Raw genomic sequence first — 20,641 nt, 5'->3', positions numbered from 1 at the left:
GGTGGGGCCTGGAGAAAAATGAAACCCTCATGCACTGCTGGGAGGAATGCAAACTGGTGCTGGCACTTTGGAAAACAGTATGGAAATTCCTCTAAAGATTAAAAATAGAATTACTACATGATCCAGTAATAATTCTACTGGGTACTGACCCAAAAATACAAAAACATTAATTTGGAAAGAAATATGCACCCTTATGTTCACTACAGGATTACTGACAACAGCCAAACTATGGAAACAACCCAAGTGTCAATCAACAGGAGAATAAATAAGTGGTAATTATACAATGGAACATTATTCAGCCATAAAAAGAAAGAAATCTTGCCAGTGGCAACAACATGAATGGATACTGAGATTAGAAATCTAAGTGATGTAAGTCGGTCAGAAAAAGAAAACCGCCATATAATTTCACTTGCATGTGCAATTTAAGTAACAGAAGAGTGTGGGTTATGGGGGGAGATGGGCCAAGATGGCAAAACAGCATGGAAGTTTTTTGTGTGTGTGTCTCTCCTTCCTGAAATACAACCAGATAAACACTAAACCATCCTGCACACCTAGAAAATTTATTTGAGGATTAACACAACAAACTGCACAACCTGAAACAGAGAACTCAGCATAAAGTGGAAAAACTTACTTTTATTTTCCATTTCTATTAAAAATATTTTAATTTTTTTCTACTATACTTTTTACTTTTTTTAAAGTTTTCGAATTCTATTTTACTTCCATCATTTCCTTTTATTCTATTTCATTGTATTTATTTTTTCAAATTTTCAAACATTTTCCTTTTTTCCTTTACTTTTTTTTTTCTTACCTTTCCCTTTTTTCTCTAATCTATTAAACTCCTTTCAACTACCAGATCAAAACACAGCCAGGATCTAGCATCCTTTATTTGATTTTTTGTGTGTTGTTTTTAATTTTTTTAATTTTAATTTTTTTACCTTAATAACTCCTCTTCTTCCTTCAAAATGAAGGAATTCACACCAAAAGAAAGAACAGGAAGAAATGACATCCAGGAACTGACACAACACAGATACAAGCAAAATGCCTAAACTAGAATTTAGAATCACAATAATAAGAATACTAGCTGGGGTTGAAAACAGATTAAAATCCCTTTCTGCAGAGATAAAAGCTAGCCAGGATGAAATAAAAAAATGGTATAACTGAGCTGCAATCTTGAATGGATGCCACAGTGGCAAGGATGGATGAGGCAGAGCAACAAATCAGCAATATAGAGGACAAACTTATGGAGAACAATGAAGAAAGGAACAATATCAGAATCATAGGGGTCCCAGAAGATGAAGAGAGAGAAAAAGGGGTAGAAGGGTTATGTGAGCAAATCATAGCAGAAAACTTTCCTAACCTGGGGAAAGACACAGATATCAACATCCATGAAGCATAGAGGACTCTCATTAGATTCAACAAAAACCGACCATCAACAAGGCATATCATAGTCAAATTCATGAAATACTTAGGCCAGGAAAGAATCATGAAAGCAGCAAGGGAAAAAAAGTCCTTAACCTACAAGGGAAGACAGCTCAGGTTTGTAGCAGATCTATCCACAGAAACTTGTCATGGAAGAAAGGAATGGCAAGATATATTCAATGTACTGAATCAGAAAAATATGCAGCCATGAATTCTTTATCCAGCAAGGCTGTTATTCAAATAGAAGGTGAGTCAAAAAGTTTTCCAGACAAATGAAAATTAAAGGAGTTCGTGACAACTAAACCAGCCCTCTAAGAAATTTTAAGGGGGATTCTCTGTGGGGAGAAAAGATGAAAAAAAAAAAAAAGACAAAAACCAACAAAGACTAGGAAGGACCAGAGAACACCAACAGAAACCCCAACTCTACAGGCAACATAATGGCAATAAATTCATAATGGTATGAATTTATTGAGTCCATAAACGTCAATGGACTCAATGCTCCGATCAAAAGACACAGGGTAACAGAATGGATAAGAAAACAAGATCCATCTATATGCTGTTTACAAGAGACCCACTTTAGACCTAAAGACACATTCAGATTGAAAGTAAGTGGATGGAAAACCATCTATCATGCTAATGGTAGACAACAGAAAGCCAGAGTAGCCATACTTATATCAGACAATCTAGACCTTAAAATAAAGGCTGTAACAAGAGATGAATAAAGGCATTATATTTTAATTAAGGGGTCTATCCACCAACAAGACCTAACAATTACAAACATTTCTGCTCCAAATGTGAAAGTACCCAAGTATATAAACCAATTAATCACAAACATAAACTCATTGATAATACGGGTACTTCAACATCCCACTTATAGCAATGGACAGATCATCTAAACAGAAAATCAACAAGGTAACAATGGTTTTGAATGACACACTGGACCAGATAGACTAAACAGATATATTCAGAACATTTCATCCTAAATCAGCAAAATATACATTCTTCTCCAGGGCACATAGAACATGCTACAGAACAGATCACACACTGGGACACAGATCAGCCCTTATCACATACAAAAAGATCGAGATCATATCATGCATATTTTCAGACCACAACGCTATGAAACTTGAAATCAACCACACAAAAAAGGTGGAAATTTAACAAATACTTGGAGACTAAAGACCATCCTACTAAAGAATAAGTGAGCTAACCAAGAAATTAAGGAGGAAATTAAAGTGTACACAGAAGCCAATGAAAATGATAACACCACAGCCCAAAGCCTCTAGGATGCAGCAAAGGTGATCATAAGGGGGAAGTATATAGCAATCCAGGCATTCCTAAAGAAAGAAGAAAGGTCACACATCCACAACCTAACCTTACACCTTAAAGAGCTGGAAAAAGAACAGCAAAGAAAACCCAAAACCAGCAGAAGACAGGAAATAATAAAGATTAGAGCAGAAATTAATGCTGTCAAAGCCAAAAAAAAAAAAAAAAAAAAAAAGTTGAACAGATCAATGAAACCAGAAGCTGGTTCTTTGAAAGAATTAACAGATTGATAAACCACTAGCCAGTTTGATCAAAAAGAAAAAGGAAAGTACCCAAATAAATAAAATCAAGAATGAAAGAGGAGAGATCACAACCAACACAGCAAAAATAAAAACAATAATAAGAGAATATTATGAGCAATTATATGCCAATTAAATTGGCAATCTGGAAGAAATGGACATATTCCTAGGAATATATACACTACCAAAACTGAAACAGGAAGAAATAGAGAATTTGAACAGACCCATAACCAGTAAGGAAATCGAGTTAGTAATAAAAAAAATCTCCCAAAAAACAAGAGTCCAGGGCCAGATGGCTTTCCAGGGGGAATTCTACCAAATGTTTATTTATTTATTTATTTATTTATTTATTTATTTATTTATTTTTAAATGTTTTTATTTATTTTTGAGACAGATAGAGACAGAGCATGAGCAGGGGAGGGGCAGAGAGAGAGGGAGACAAAGAATCCAAAGCAGGCTCCAGGCTCTGAGCTGTCACCACAGAGCCTGACACAGTGCTCAAACTCACAGACTGCAAGATCATCACCTGAGCCGAAGTTGGACGCTCAAGTGATTGAGCCACCCAGGCGTCCCACTACCAAACATTTAAAGAAGAGTTAACACCTATTCACTAAGCTGTTCCAAAAAACAGAAATGGAAGGAAAACTTCCAAAGTCTTTCTATGAAGCCAGCATTACCTTGATTCCAAAACCAGAGACCCCACTAAAAAGGAGAACTATAGACCAATTTCCCTGATGAACATGGATGCAAAAATCCTCAACATGATATTAGCCAACCAGATCCAACAATACATTAAAAGAATTCTTCACCATGACCAAGTGGAATTTATACCTGGGATGCAGGGCTGGTTCTCTATCTGCAAAAAAATTAACATGATTCATCACATCAATAAAAGAAAGGACAAGAACCTGATCCTCTCAATAGATGCAGAGAAAGCACTTGACAAAATACATCATCCTTTCTTGATAAAAACCCTCAAGAAAGTAGGGATAGAAAGATCATACCTCAAGATCATAAAAACCATATATGAAAGACCCACCACTAATATCATTCTAAAAAATCAGAGCTTTCCCCCTAAGGTCAGGAACAATACAGGGATGTCCACTCTTGCCACTGTTATTCAACACAGTATTGGAAGTCTTAGCTTCGACAATCAGACAACACAAAGGAATAAAAGGCATCCAAATCAGCCAGGAGGAGGTCAAACTTTCACTCTTCGCAGATGATGTGATACTCCATATGGAAAATTCAAAAAGATCCCAGCAAAAAACTGCTAGAACTGATCCATAAATTTAGCTACGTCGCAGGATATAAAATCAATGCACAGAAATTGGTTGCATTCCTATACATGAATAATGAAGAAACATAGAAATCAAGGAATCGATCCGATTTACAGTTGCACCAAAACCCATAAAATACCTAGGAATAAATCTAACCAAAGAGGTGAAAAATCTAGACACTGAAAACTATAGAAAGCTTATGAAGGAAAATGAAGATGACACAAAAAAATGGAAAAATATTCCATGCTCCTGGATAGGAAGAATATTATTAAAATGTCCGTACAACCCAAAGCAATCTACATATTCAATGCAATCCCTATCAAAATAACACCAGCATTCTTCACAGAGGTAAAACAAACAACTCTAAAATTTGTATGGAACCAGAAAAGATCCCGAATAGCCAAAGCAATCTTGAAAAAGAAAACCAAAGCTGGAGGCATCACAATCCTGGACTTCAAGATGTATTCCAAAGCTGTAATCGTCAAGAAAATATGGTACTGGCACAAAAACAGACACTCTGATCAATGGAACAGAATAGAGAACCCAGAAATGGGCCCATAAACATAAGGCCAACTCATCTTTGACAAAGCAGGAAAGAATATCCATTCAAATAAAGCCAGTCTCTTCAGCAAATGGTCCTGGGAAAACTGGTCTGTGACAAGCAGAAGAATAAACCTGGACCACTTTCTAAGACCATACACAAAAATAAACTCAAAATGGAAGAATGATCTAAACATAAGACAGGAAGCCATCTAATTCCTAGAGAAGAAAGCAGGCAAACATCTCTTTGTTCTCGGCCGCAGCAACTGCTTACTCAACACACCTCCGGAGGGAAGGGAAACCAAAGCAAAAATGAACTATTGTGACGTCATCAAAATAAAAAGCTTCTGCACAGCAAAGGAAAAACTCAGAAAAACTAAAAGGCAACTAATGGAGAAGATATTTGCAAACAACTTATCAGATAAAGGGTTAGTATCCAAAATCTGTAGAGAACGTACCTAACTCAATACAGTGAAGAGATGGACAAAAGACACAGATAAGCACTTCTCCAAAGAAGATATCCAGGTGGCCAACCGACACATGGAAAAATGCTCTACATCACTCATCATCGGGGAAATACAAATCAAAACCATAATGAGATACCACCTCACACCTGTTAGAATGGCTAACATTAACAACTCAGGCAACAACAGATGTTAGCAAGGATGTGGAGAAAGAGGATCTCTTTGGCACTGCTGGTGGGAATGCAAACTGGTATAGCCTCTCTGGAAAACAGTATGAGGGTTCCTCAAAAAATTAAAAATAGAACTACCCTATGACCCAGCAATTGCACTACTAGGAATTTACCCAAGGGATACAGGAGTGCTGTTTAGAAGGGACACATGCACCCCAGAGTTTATAGCAGCACTACCAACAACAGCCAAAGTATGGAAAGAGCCCAAATGTCCATCGATGGATGAATGGATAAAGAAGATGTGGTGTGTATATATATATATATATACATACACAATGGAGTATTACTCGGCAACCAAAAAGAATGAAATCTTGCCATTTACAACTACGTGGATGGAACTAGAGGGTATTGTGCTAAGGGAAATTAGTCATATTAGATATTTGAAAGACAAATATATGACTTCACTCATATGAGGACTTTAAAATACCAAATAGATGAACATAAGGGAAGGGAAGCAAAAATAGTATACAAGCAGGGAAGAGGACAAAACATAAGAGACTCTTAAATATAGAGAACAGAGAGTTGCTGGAGAGGTTGTGGCAGGGGGAATGGGCTAAATGGGTAAGGGGCTTAAGGAATCTATTGCTGAAGTCACCGTTGCATCATATGTTAACTAACTTGGATGTAAATTATAAAAATTAAATTAAAAAAAAAGAAAGAAAAAAAAGAAAAAATCATACTCTTCAACACAGACAACTAATGGAAGTGGTAGGGAGATGGGTGAAATAGTTGAAGAGGAGGAAGAGAACACTTAAAGTGATGAGTACTAATGCATAGAATTGTTGAATCACTATATTATACACCTGAAACTAATATAACACTGTACATTAATTATACTAGAATGTAGAAAAATCAAGTAAATTTTTTTTTAAAAAAGGTTATTTCTTTGCTGAACTATGTAGGAGTCCAGGTATGATGATTTTAAAGACAATACATGTGTACATATTGATGTATTTAAACATTAATTTACTAGTAAATATTTACAGCTAACTTCTTAATATCCAGCATTATTTCAGGCACCAGGAATATAATAGTAAACAAACTGAACTAACTCCCTGACTACATGCAACTTTCATTTTAATGAGGAGAAACAAGCAGTAAAAATAGATTTAAAATTATATTACATTTTAAAAGGTGATTATGATGATGGAGAAAAACAGGTGAATGGTAAGCCTTTTGACGGGCTTAGAATAAAATGAAGTGGCCCAGACAAATGACTTCTGAGCAGAGACTTGAAAGAACTTAAAAGAATTGAAATAGTAAGTCATGCACATAATTGGGGGTGGGGTGTGGGGGAGGCAGTGTTCCAGGCAGTGAAAGGAGCAAGTGTGAGGCCGCAAAGCAAAAATGTGCTAGGCAAGTTCTTGAAAAGTAAGGAGGCTACGATGTCTGGAGCAGAATGAAAGATGAGAGAACATTAGAAAATGAGGTCAGAGAGACAATGGGAAGCCACAAAGACGGTAATATGTGGTTATATTTTGGACATTTTTAACAGTAGAGCTGATATGGTTAAAAGAAAGAGAGGAATCCAAGATTTTTGGCCTATATGCCAAAAGATAGACTTGGCATTAATTGATATGGAAAAAAACTACATGTGGACTAGATTTGAGGAGAGGATTTTCTGGTAAGTTGAATGCAGGAAGTGGTGAACTAGCAAAGAATATCAGCAAAGAAACTCAGTGGATGCATGCAAAACTACAGCATATCTACAAAAGATACAGGTGTGGTGTTCCAAAGGGACACATGCACCCCAATGTTTACAGGAGTGCTATCGACAACAGCCAAATTATGGGGTGAGCCCAAATGTCCATCAACAGAGGAATGGATAAAGAAGATGTGGTTTGTGTGTATGTGTATTGCACTACATATATAAATTATACATAAATTATTGCAATACACACACACACACATACATACACACACACAATGGAGTATTGCTTGGCAATCAAAAGGAATGGAATCTTGCCAGTTGCAACAATGTGGATGGAACTAGAACGTATTCTGCTAAGTGAAATTAGTCTGAGAAAGACAAATATCTTATGACTTCACTCATATGTGGAACTTAAGATACAAAACAGATGAACATAAGGGAAGGGAAGCAAAAATAATATAAAAACAGGGAGAGGAACAAGACATTAGACTCTTAAATATACAGAACTGAGTGTTGCTGGAGGGGTTGTGGGTGGCGGAATGGGCTAAATGGGTAAGCAGCATTCAGGAAGACATTTGTTGGGATGAGCACTGGATGTTATATGTAGGGGATGAATCACTGGTTTCTGCTCCTGAAATTACTGCACTATATGCTAACTTGGACATGAATTTTAAAAAATAAAGACATTTTAAAAAAGGAAATATCACAAAAAATAAAGAGGATCTAAATCTATAGTGAATATGATTACATTCGCTGGTTATAATAAAAAAATGTAAAGAATCATCATAGTATTCTCAAATTATTTATATTTATCATTGAACTATTCAACACACCAGAAGATTGCATAATTTACAACTATCTAATCTATATAAGCCAAACTTTGCTATTAATACATATTATAAAACACACACACATTCCCTTTCAGTCAGGGTAGAAGGCCACAGTATCTTAATATCAAATTGGATGCCTGTGGTGATTCAGAAGATGCTGGATGTACAGATGCTCCCTGTGTTTCTCAAACCATAGACTGGATAACTGAGTAATTTGAAAGTAAGTATAAGACATGATAATATTTGACTCTGAGAGACTTAGTGTGCCTTTCCTTAGAATAAGGACAGTCTTCCATGTAACCATAAAATTATTATCACAACCAAGATACTTAACAGTAATACAGAAATACTATCCAATACACAATCTATGTTCAACTCAGTAGCCCCAAATTATTTATATGTTTACTGCTTCAATCTAGGATGCAGTCATGTATCCCTCTTTACTTTTGGACTTTAATCTGAACAGCTCCTCTGCTGTTTATGGCTCTGAAATTCTTGCAGAGCCCAGAAAAGTCATCTTGTAGAATGTCTTTGGATTTGCCTGATTATTTACTAATAATTCTTCCCAGGCTTATAATAGGACAAGAGGACTATATAGCTAACATATATTTCCTAAAACATCCTATCAGGAGACATGATGCTAGTTTGTCTCATTAATGCCAATAGTAAATGGCAAAGACAGTACCTGTTAGCCTTTGTAATAACAGGAGTACTTTTCCCCTATTTAAAACATTTATGGATGGATTGGCACTTTCATGGATGTGTGGATATTTTCATCCAACAATTGTTCATCCAATGCTCTTAGCAAACACCTGATTATCTGAATCATATTTTAAATTGGTAGTTGCACAAACGTGATTTGCTGATTCTGTCATTCAGTCTGGATTTATTAACTGGCATTTTTCTCATTTCTCTTTGATTCTATCACTGTAGACGTCTCTGTTATAGTCCATTAATATCATAATATTGCTATTCTTTTTTCATGTTCCATCTGTCAGAAAGTTGAGTATTGGGAGTCCCTTCTAACTGGTTCTTGTTCTCTTGACATCTCTGTGCCAATTGCAAATAGTATCTCCAAGATTTATCTTGACATGGAACAAGGTATTCTCCAATGGGCCCAGAATCCTTGGAAAGGATGGATTTTGCTTAGAAATCAAGATCTAGACTTCTTTATTACATCTTTTAGATTGAGTAATCAAGACTAAGATTAATGCTCCATGATGCCATCACAGTAGGGCTCTGTGAATAAGGCTCAGAAATTAAATTTAAGAGGGGCACCTGACGGCTCAGGTCACAATCTCATGGTTCGTGGGTTCAAGCCCCACGTCAGGTTCTGTACTGATGCTCAGAGACTGGAGCCTCCTTCAGATTCTGTGTCTCCCTCTCTCTCTGCTCCTCCCCCATTTATGCTGTGTCTCATAAATAAATTAATGTTAAAAAATAAATTGAATTTAAGAAATTATAGGTTCATATTCGCATCACAATGTCAAATCATGCATAAGTTTCTTCCTCATTCTCCACCTTTGAGTCTTCTTTCTCCCGTAGCAAAATATCACTAGATTCACTTATTTACTCTGTCTTAAAGCACACACAGAATAGTTTCAAAAGCTCATGGGTTATTTAGAAAAGTTTTATTTAACTCCTGAATATTTGATGATTTTTTTTTTCAGATATCATTTTGTTACCTTAAGGATCACAACCTTAAGCTGCCTCTTGTCCAGTTTCTAAAAATGGTTGTTTCATCTTTTCCTATAAGCAGTTGTTCAGGGTAAGAGATACCAGTTAACATAATCAGAATTTTTTTTTTAATTTTTAGTATTTATCTATTTTGATAGAGAGTGCACAGGAGTGGTTAGGGCAGAGAGAGGAAGAGACAGCATGAGTGGGGTAGGGGTAGAGACAGAGGGAGAGGAAATTCCAAGCAGATTCCACATTGTTAGCACAGAGCCCACCTGGGGCTCGAACCCACAAACCATGAGATCATGATCTGAGCTGAAATCAAGAACTAGACACTTAACCAGTTGAGCCACCCAGGCACCCTTCACAAGTAGTCTTGAATATTTTAATGTTTTAAAGATTTTGTGAATATGTAAAAATCTATATATTTCAAAATTCAAAAGCACATAAAATGTAAACTCATGTAAGAATCACTGTGATCCCTATTCCATCTCTTTCCTAATTTTCTCCTATAGGTTACCTTTCTCATTAGTTTTTCGTTTCTCATTACTTCCTGTTTTTTTACAAATATCAGCAAATAATGCATTAAAAATTTTCTCTGTTTTTTCTACATGAATTTCACAAACTTTATAAAATGTTTCTACTTATTATGTGTATCAATTCATGAAGATACTTTCCATTTCATCTATCTTTACATTTGCATAATATTTCATTGCTGGTATATAACACAGTTTATTCAACCATTGCCTCTAATATTTTGCTCACACAAATAACGTTCCATATGTTGTTTTGTGTTTGTGGAGAAGTATCTTCAAATAAATTTCTAGAAGTGTGTTTTCTGGGTCAAAGGTAAATGCAAAACTAGTTTTGTTTTATTTTACCAAACTTCTTTCTAAAGAAGTTGTATTACTTTGTAGTCCTACCACGGAAGTATGGCAGTGCCTATGTACTCAAAGTAATTTAAGGATTTTTCTGCATATTTTATGGTAATATAATTTATTATAAATCTTATTATATAATGTTTATTTTTGAGAGAGAGAGAGAGAGCACACACAAGTGGGGGAGGGACAAAGAGAGGGAGAGAGAGAATCTGAAGCAGGTTCCACGCTGTCAAAGCAGAGCCCAACATGGGGCTTGAACTCATGAATTGTGAGATCATAACCTGAGCTGAAATCAAAAGTTGATGCTTAAGAGAGTGAGCCACCTGGTGCCCCTAATATATAGCACATTTAACAGGCCAAGCAAGTAATATATAGCACATTTAACAGGCCAAGCAAGCTGGAAAATCATGAAAAAGAAGAGAAATCATGAAGCAGAGCACTAATAAGTATAAAAACGTATATGCTGTGTATCATTTAAAAAGTTTGGTTTTGTCAAATGAATAGACAAAGAGATCTGTATGTAAGAAGTGACCCTTAAAGAGCAACATGTATATACCCTGCTCTAAACAACACTACTCCTTCGAGTACACCAGAGCTAAATTCTTTTACATGTGTACAAGAATGTACACAGCAATGTTATGTGAAATAGCCAATATTGAGAAACATACAAAACACGCATTATAATAAAAATGTTCAAAAATTTATACAATTTTATGCAGCATGGAAAATGAACGAGCATACATTCATACATGGAATAACACGGATAAATCTTGTGAATAATTCAAACAATGTTGAATGAAAAAATCTAAACTCAGAAGACTATGATGGCATGGTAACATGTTTATGAAACAGAAAATAAGGAAAGTAAAATTGTGTATGTTTTACGTTGTGTAGCGTTTCATGAACTTGTTTTTACCATTGCTGGGAAACAGTTCAGACAAAATCTGCAACAGTGGTAACCTTACTGAGACGCAAGGCATTCTGAAGAAAATACACCAATAGTTTTATTGTTATAGATCATGAATGAGTTACTGAATTCCCTGGTGGTTTTTCCATTAGGTTTATGATGATTCATAATTTTTACATAGACCATGTGATGGACACTGCTAGTGTTTTGCTCATCTCTCTCCAGATACTATTCCCTGTTTCTTTATGTTTCTTTTCAGGCTTTTCTACCTTATTGATTATAAAGGCTCTTAACTATATTGCCTTCAGATGATTACCATTAGCCTAATAGGATCACTTTAAGTCTTTGCACACAGAACCAGCAGTACCTGCAAGTTCATTTCCCCCTGGGGTGGCCCTTACCTAATGAAAATAAATCAATGAAAAGAGAAATATTTCTGCTGGACACTTCTTCCCCATCTCCTTGCTAGCTCTCTCTCCTATCCTTGCCCTCCAATACTGGAATAGATTAGGTTCTCAGTCTTTGGCCTTCTTCCCTTTGTTATCAATATTTAGTACTTCTATGAATACATACTCCCTCATGGTTATGTGATCATGCTTCTTAAAATTATATCTTTTGCTTAAAATTCTGTATCACACTTCAGACTTGTGTATCAGACTGTCTCATTGGCATCTCCCCTTGGATGGAGATGTTGATTCAACAAATCTCACAGTGAGAGCCTAATATTCCTCATAAACTTATTTTTGTTACAATGTTCCTATTTCAGTATATTCTTCCAACTTCTCAGGCCAACCCATCAGGAAGTTTTGGCATTTCTCCTGCAGCAAAGGGTTAACTCACTCAATCAGACTTGTTCAAATCCTACACATTCCAAAGAAATATTTGTCTTCAGGACTAAGGCTATTTTTGTACGTTTGAGACCTTGGGCCATTTCTGTACCAGTGTGATCATATAAGTCTGTCCTAACAATGTGATTTATGGTGTATTAGTTGGAGTTCTGCAGAGAGACAAGATCAATAAGATATATAAAGATACACAAGAGGAGACTTATTATAGGAATTTACTCTCATGGTAAGGAGGCTAAGAAGTCCAATGATCTGCCATCTGCAAGCCAGAGAACCCAGAAAGCCAGTGCTGTAATTCAAAACAAGTCCAAGGGCCTGAGACCCAAGAGACTGATGGTGTAAATTCCAGTCTGAGACCAAAAACCTGAGAACCAGCAACACTGATGTCTGAAGGCAGAATATGAATGTTTCAGCTCGAGCAGAGAAAGCAAATTTTCTTTCTCCCCCCTTTTTGTTCTATTCAGGCCCTCAGCAGATTAGATGATGCCCACTGGCATTGGTGAAGCGAATGTTCTTTACAAATGCTAACCTTATCCAGAGGCACCCTCAAAGACACATCCAGGAACGTTTACTAGGGATTATAAAAACAATCCCCTTGTCTCAAATTGATGTATTGGGTAAATGTAATCTCAATCAAAATAAAGACCAAGAATAACATAAGATAATCTTTTTTTTCAACGTTTTTTATTTATTTTTGGGACAGAGAGAGACAGAGCATGAACGGGGGAGGGGCAGAGAGAGGGAGACACAGAATCGGAAACAGGCTCCAGGCTCCGAGCCATCAGCCCAGAGCCTGATGCGGGGCTCGAACTCACAGACCGCGAGATCGTGACCTGGCCGAAGTCGGACGCTTAACCGACTGCGCCACCCAGGCGCCCCAAGATAATCTTGAAGAAGAGTGGAAGACTACTGTGTAATAAAGTTGTCAGAAAGCTACAGAAAGACATGGATAGAGAAATAGACCAATGAAAAAGATCATCAACAAAGAGACTCACATGTCTATGGATACAGCTGAAGAGAAATGCTTGTCAATTGAAAAAATGCTAATTGGATATGTGTAGGGATAAAATGTATTTTCACCTACACATCACACTATACACAGAAATCAGTTCCAGATGGATTGTAATCTAAATGAGAGAGATAAAACAATGGATCTTCTACAAGGCATCACAGGAGAAAATCTTCTTGATTTAAGGTAAGCAATGTTATCTTAAACAAGAACAATATTAATAATTGGGAAAGAATTAAAATCAGCAATGCCAGTCCATAAAAAAGCAAAAAACAAAAAACAAAAAAACCAACTATCATTTATGGAGTGAAAAGGCAACCTTAACAGAAAAAAACAGGCCAGGGACTTGAACGGAGGATATTGAAATGGATAATAAATAGAGACTTTGGAGAGGAGCTAGTGATGGGAATATCTATGGAAAAGCATTGCAGGTAGAGGGAATTTCAAGTCCACAGTCCTTAAACACTTGAATACCTGATATATTCAACCAACAACAAAGCTGTTGTGCTTTGTTCTCTCTCAGCCCCTTCCACAGTAACATAATTGGCTCCTAAAGAGAGAAGACCTGTCCTGTTCACTGATGTGACCCCAGTAGTTAGACTTGTACCTGGTGTATAATATAAAAGCTCACTAAACATACATAGAATGAATGAAGGAATAAATGAATAAGAGAGACACATCCAGTTTCCCTGTTTTTTCATTAGGACATCTCTGTTATTTTATTAGTGGTATAAATCTTTATTATGGCTCACATAATTAAAGCATGACAGCTTCTGACCAGGATTCTATTTCTTAAAGCGTTTTTTGGTGGAGCATTAGTTTTACAAATGCTCATAAAAAAAAGTAGGTCTTGCAATTGTATATGGAAACTCTGCTTACCATATCTCCTACTTGAAAAAATTACACTGTACTTTAGCATATTAAAATAGTTTTAAAAGCACATAAAAATATATAAAAGCATATGAAAATGTAAAATACCAAAGCTGCAGACGGAGAAGTTCTATGATTTAAAAATATTCCCATTATAGCTTTTTCAGGTATTTCCCAGATTGATTTGATCCTGAAACCCTTTTAACTTTGTGTCTATTAACATTTTAGGAAAGTCAGTGTTCCACTACATACATGGGGAAATCAGAAAAAAAAAACACTGATAAACAAGTCTTGCTTTTACTAGTTGGGCTGAGTCAGTGCAGAATGAAGGTCACAGACACAGTAAGAAGTAGCTTATAATGTGATAAGGAATCCAGAGAACCCCTCTTCTTGTCCTTTTCCTTTGGCAAGGTTTTAGGTAAGAGCCACGTCTTAAAGGGGGGAAATGGGTTAATGCAGCAAAGAATGAAAAAATAAATAAAATGAAACATAGTGTCAAGATTCCCAAAGAACTAGTTCTAAAACTCCTGTGGCTTTCAAAGACCATAAAAGAGTCTAAATTCAAAATGAAAGTGAATTGAGGCACGTTCCATTGGGACGACACCAAGTGCTGAGTATCATCTCCTGCAGTCCTTGCCTAACACAGAGAGAAGGCAGATTTTCTTTATAGCTGTAATAAAACATAAAAGGAAGGATGAAAAGAAGTGGAGAATCACTAGCGATTATCCTCATAGCTGAGTATTTGTTGTGTGGCGGAAAGGGCATTTGGTGGTCTGATAAATGACTCTTACATTTCCCCTTTTCTCATAATGTGACTTTGAAATTGCTCCCACATTTCACAAGTGTTCCCCATATATTTTCAAGTCCAATATTGCCGTTTCTGAGACGTGACTCTGGTTATATTCAGGATCCATGCTTTCCTAGAAGATTAAGCATTCTTAATAGCACGTTTTGCTACCAGAAGAAAAAAAAAATCTCTCTTTTTTACTCAGCATTACACAAACAAGTCATATCTAATTCTCAGAAGTAAAAGTGCCATAAAAGATATATACATATACATTCTTTCAGCTAAATTGGTACCATAAAGCTGTATTGCAAATATGAGTAATGTTTTTTTCTGCAGTGATGTTTATAGCAATACAGTACAGTTCAGAGACATTTTGGTTTCTTCTACCTTTGGAGGATAAGGCATTAAAGGAAATTATTACTCTGTATTATTGAAGATAAAATTGTTGGGTTATGGCATTTTTAATATGGTGAACCTAGGCCAAATGTTGAAGCTACCATTTATTTTATTGCTTTCGACATCTCTTGTTTAAAGGCTCTCAGAAATGAAAAATTTCAGTGAAGGCCATATTGAAGTTTATTGATATCATCTCTATAAAGTAAAATCTCAATAAAAATTTATGTCATCTATTTAATGAGAAGACAGGAAATGGAATCATTCTTGGAGACATTTTTAAATGGCCAATCAGGTATAATTTAACTATCGTGTGGTTTTCTTTACACTAGTAGAGATTACAGGATGTGTTTTCAGGAGAAGTATTCACTTGACAACTTTTTATTCTACAGAGAACTAAACGGAAGTTATTATGACATTCCACACTACACTGATTGTAGTAAAACAATTCAATAATGTAGTTAAAATGTTATCTGGGATCTATAAAAATATATTAATTCTCCCCCTATCTTCCTATGGTTCAATGGTTCTTAAAGATCTCTGCATATTAGAATACATATGTGATAAGGAAAATGTATGTTATTAAAAGGTCTATGGGGGAACTGCTGCTGTTATAAATTGTTGGAGAGGAATTATGTTGAATTGTATTAAAAGTTAAGTTTGGAGACAAAAACAATGAACTTTTGTTGTGGCTTTTCTCATAATTTGTATAACTAAATGTGTGAATAAAATAAATCTTTTTAAGTTCTTCATCAGTAAGTAAAAATTACACTCTGGTCACATGGATGTTATGCTAAAAGTTTTCACAAATGACTTGGAGAAAGTGTATGTATATATGTATGCATATTTTATATACTAAAATTTTAATTACATATTTATACAAAATATGTATTCAGCAAAGAAATGCTAATCAATAATATCTGTCCACTAAAATTTTAGGGAAAAAACCCCACATTCTACCACAGTTTGCCTCCAATCAAGTTTACTGTGCATTTATCTATCAAACAGGTAACTTATTTGTCCAGTAAGGAGAGATTCTCCCATGTACCTGAACAATGATTTCAGTGTCTCCTTAGGAACTATGACCTCTTCTTTCCATGTATACTCTTTCAGGACAACCTTTTCCACTATTTTGACTAAACAGTAATGTCTCCAACATTTTGTAACTAAATATGTATCATGAAATACAAATACCACTTGTCTAAATTCACGGGACAACCCCCTCCCCTCCTTGGTTGTCCTATAAACACATCAAATCCAATTTCCTCCAACCAGCATTATTAAAGCCATCAGTGCTTGGCCCAGATATCAGAGAGTATTCACAGGTCAGACAGTTCATGAGTGAGGGAAAGTCATTGTGCCCTGTCTTCTAAGGGGAAGGTGGACCCTTCTGTGCCATCAACTGACTCATTAGAATATACTCATATCAGAAGCATTTGCCTCTAAAGTTATGTTACCAGATTAAGCAAACAGAACACAAGATTCCCAGTCAATCTTGGATTTTGGATCTGAACACACACGTGCGAACACACACAAGCATACAGACACTACATACAGCACATCTCATACAGTATTTGCAACATATTTATAACAAAAATATTTATTATATGATATTAAGAATTACCTAGGCATCTTTTACTTTATCTTGCAATCCTGAATCTAAAGACAACTTGCACATACACTCTTGGGTTTATATCTAGATAAAGCAGAAATGAAGGCTGAAGATGTTTGTTTCTTAGTTTGGGCTATGCATAGTGTTACCTACATTTGAAACCTTTGTATAGATTTGTTGTACAATATATAACTAAATCTTTCCTAAGTTTTACTGATTAGTGCTTGCTGATAGTTCGGATAATGCTTACAGAATATTTTCCATCCTAAGATTATGTTTGATTATTCAGAGAGAAATTTTATTCCCCACCCCAAATATATTCCTCTTTCTAGCTCATCCAGAAACTGAGAAGCAGAGGGGTGCCTGGGTGGCTCAGTCAATTGAGCGTCCGACTTCGGCTCAGGTCATAATATCACGGTTCGTGGGTTTGAGCCCCGTGTCGTGCTCTGTGCTGACAGCTCAGAGCCTGGAGCCTGCTTCTGATTCTACGTCTCCCTCTTTCTCTGTCCCTCCCCACTCACGCTCTGTCTCTCTCTCTTTCTCAAAAATAAGTAATAAACATTAAAAACAATTAAAAAAAGAAACTGAGAAGCAGAAGTATGTCCTGTACATTTACCAATCAACTTAACCCAATTACATTGGGCATGCTTATTTCATAAATAGGGACCAAATAACATTTTAAAAAGTCTCAGTACTGACACTCAATTCTCTATACGTTAATTTTTTTTAATGTTTATTTATTTTTGACAGAGAGAGAGAGAGAGAGAGAGAGAGAGACAGAGCATGAATGGGGGAGAGGCAGAGAGAGAGAGAGACACAGAATCTGAAACAGGCTCCAGGCTCTGAGCCGTCAGCACAGAGCCCGACGCGGGGCTCAAACTCACGGACCACAATATCATGACTTGAGCCAAAGTCGGATGCTCAAGCGACTGAGCCACCCAGGCGCCCCTCTATACGTTACTTTAAATAAGAATTTAATATCCCTAAAATAAGTTCAGCATCTATTTCCTTCTGGCTCTCCATACACTATGAATTTGCTCCGATCTCTATACAATTTTTGGCAGGCTGCTCACTAGCTTCCACTTTAGTACAGCCTGCTTACCTGCCCCAATGACAAACACGTCTGTAAAAGGTTCCAAAGTTCTAGCCTCTAATACTCTCTTCATCTCTGAGTGCTTACTGTACCTCTAGCATCATCCACCTGCATTCACATTTGAGTCTAATTCATCACTGATCCTTAGCTACTTTTGCTGTGGAATCTTACTTGCACAAATAGTTTATAAGATCATGCAGAGGAAAGCTAGCTTACCACTTATTATATGATACCACACAGGGCACAATGCACTCCAATAAATTCTCGATGAATGAGTTACTTATTCACCTCTTGTAAACTTTTGAAACAAAAAAAATTAGGAGTTACATTTTACTCTGAGATTATATTTACAAATGTGTAGCATGCATAAAATAAACAGTAATGTACATGAACCACTGCTGTCCTTGTAACTATTTCTTGATTCTGTCATATTCCAATGAAGTGTAACAACTCTGACTTTAGAAAATTTTTGAAATTAAAAAAAGCATAAGAAAAAATAAAACACTCATAATTTTAGTCTTCCCCTGTAGTCCTTGTAAAGCAAGTGATCCATTTCCTCTCTTCTCTGAACATGAAATATTAAAAACCAAAGTTTATGTAAAATTTGAATCTGTTTTTTTTCACATGGGATTATTGTGAGCATTTATTCCATTTTATTAAATTAGATGCATGGGGCTGAATAATTGTGTCGTGATCTTTAAAAGATAAATAGCTATTATATATAAGATTTTTGAGCATGTAGCCATGACTACAATTTGAATAATTCCTTATTAGAATTAGCAATACATGGTCAAAGTCATGCTTTATTTAATCTTTTGATGCAAATTTACAAACTTATTTCCAGAAGGTTTGTGGCAATTACATTCTCATTAGCAGTCCATTTTAACACACTCTCATAAATAACATTTTGTCCATTGTTTACCAATCTTACATGTGAAATAGCACATTATGTTCATTTAACTTGTGTTACTTTATTATATTTTAAAGTAAGTGCACATTTACATGTTTTACTTTTATTTCAAGAGAAGAGGTCTTTACAAGTTAATTATACATTTTGGTTGTCCTTAGTGTTGCAAACAGTTTTCATATTTGGCATTAGCCTTCAGAGCTTTGAAAGGAGTGATAAAGCATAATGGTTAAGAGTGCACTTCCTGTGTGCTATGATCACTCACATATGTAAGTGGACTTCTTTGTGCCCATGTTTCTCCACATGTAAAAGGAGGGTGATAGTAATAACTATTTCATAAGGATTTTTAAGAATAAATTAGTACATGTATATAGCATCTTAGAATTAGTTTCCAATAAATATTATCTATAATTAGGTACAGAGATTTTTTAACAGCGTTCACTGAGATATAATTCACACAGTATATAATTCACTCAGAATGTTCAAAATTCAATGACTTTTAATATATTCACACGGTTGTACAACCATTGCCACAATCAATTTAAGTCAGGATTAGAATTTAGAATATCTTCATCACTCCAAAAAGAAATCCTGCAATTCTTAGCCATAATTCCCCAACTCTACTCAGCCCTTGGAAACCACTAATTTACTTTTCATCCCTACAGATTTGCCTGTTATGGACATTTTATTTAAATGGGACTATACAGTATCCAATCCTTTGTGTCCGGTTTCTATCACTTAGCATATGTTTTCAAGATTTATTTCTCGAATGTAACAGTCCTTAATTGTTTTTTATGATTCAATAATATTCCATTATATCAATTTACTGCATTTTATTTAGTAATCGGTTGATGGACATTTGATTGTTTTCCACTTTTTGGTTAGTACGAATGATGCTGCTATAAACATTAAAACAAGTTTTTATGTAAGCATGTTTTCATTTCACTTGGATGTATACTGAGTAGTTGAATTGCTAAGTCATATGGTAGCTATAAGTTTAATATTTCAGGAACCTCAAGAGCGCTTACCAGAGCCACTGCACCATTGTGTATTCATATCAGAAATGTTTGAGGGTTCCAGATTCTCTTCCTATTTGTCAGCATTACATGTCATTTTGATTACAGCCATCTTAGTGGGTACAAAGTGTCATCTCATAGTAGTTTTGCATTCCAATTGTGGATTATGATGTTGAACATCTTTTCATATGCCTTCTATTAAGTATCTTTAGAAAAGTATGGATTCATATCTTTTGCCCATGTTTTGGTTGGGCTACTTGCCTTTTTGTTAGTAAGAATTCTTTTTAGGAGTGCCTGGGTGGCTCAGTCAGTGGAGCATCTGATTTGACTTTGGTTCAAGTCATGATCTCATGGTTCGTGGGTTCAAGCCCCGTGTCAGACTTGCTGCTGTCAGCACAGAGCCTACTTTAGATCCTCTTTCCCCCTCTCTCTGCCCCCTCCCCTGCTCAAGCTCTCTCTCTCTCAAAAATAAATAAAACATTTTAAAAAATAATTATTTGTATATTTTAGATTCAAATCCTCTCTCAAAGACACGATTTGCAAATCTAGCCTTCCATTCTGAAGGCTGTAAAAGTGTCATTCTTTGCAACATAAACATTTTTAACTTGGATAATATCTAATTTAGCTATTTTTATTTTTGCTCCCAGTGTTTTGGTGTCATAGCT

At 35.7% G+C, this 20,641-nt stretch overlaps 1 long non-coding RNA gene across 1 annotated transcript in view; it reads right to left on the bottom strand.

Moving 5' to 3' along the window:
* Positions 1–20,641, bottom strand: part of LOC122240561 — a 307,096-nt gene that overhangs the window by 175,437 nt on the left and 111,018 nt on the right. The window lies entirely within an intron of this gene.

The sequence above is a fragment of the Panthera tigris genome, chromosome B4, assembly GCF_018350195.1.
Source record: "Panthera tigris isolate Pti1 chromosome B4, P.tigris_Pti1_mat1.1, whole genome shotgun sequence".
NCBI classification, from domain to species: Eukaryota; Metazoa; Chordata; class Mammalia; order Carnivora; family Felidae; genus Panthera; species Panthera tigris.
Note: the sequence above shows the minus strand (reverse complement) of the source record. Positions and strands in the feature narration are given on the sequence as shown.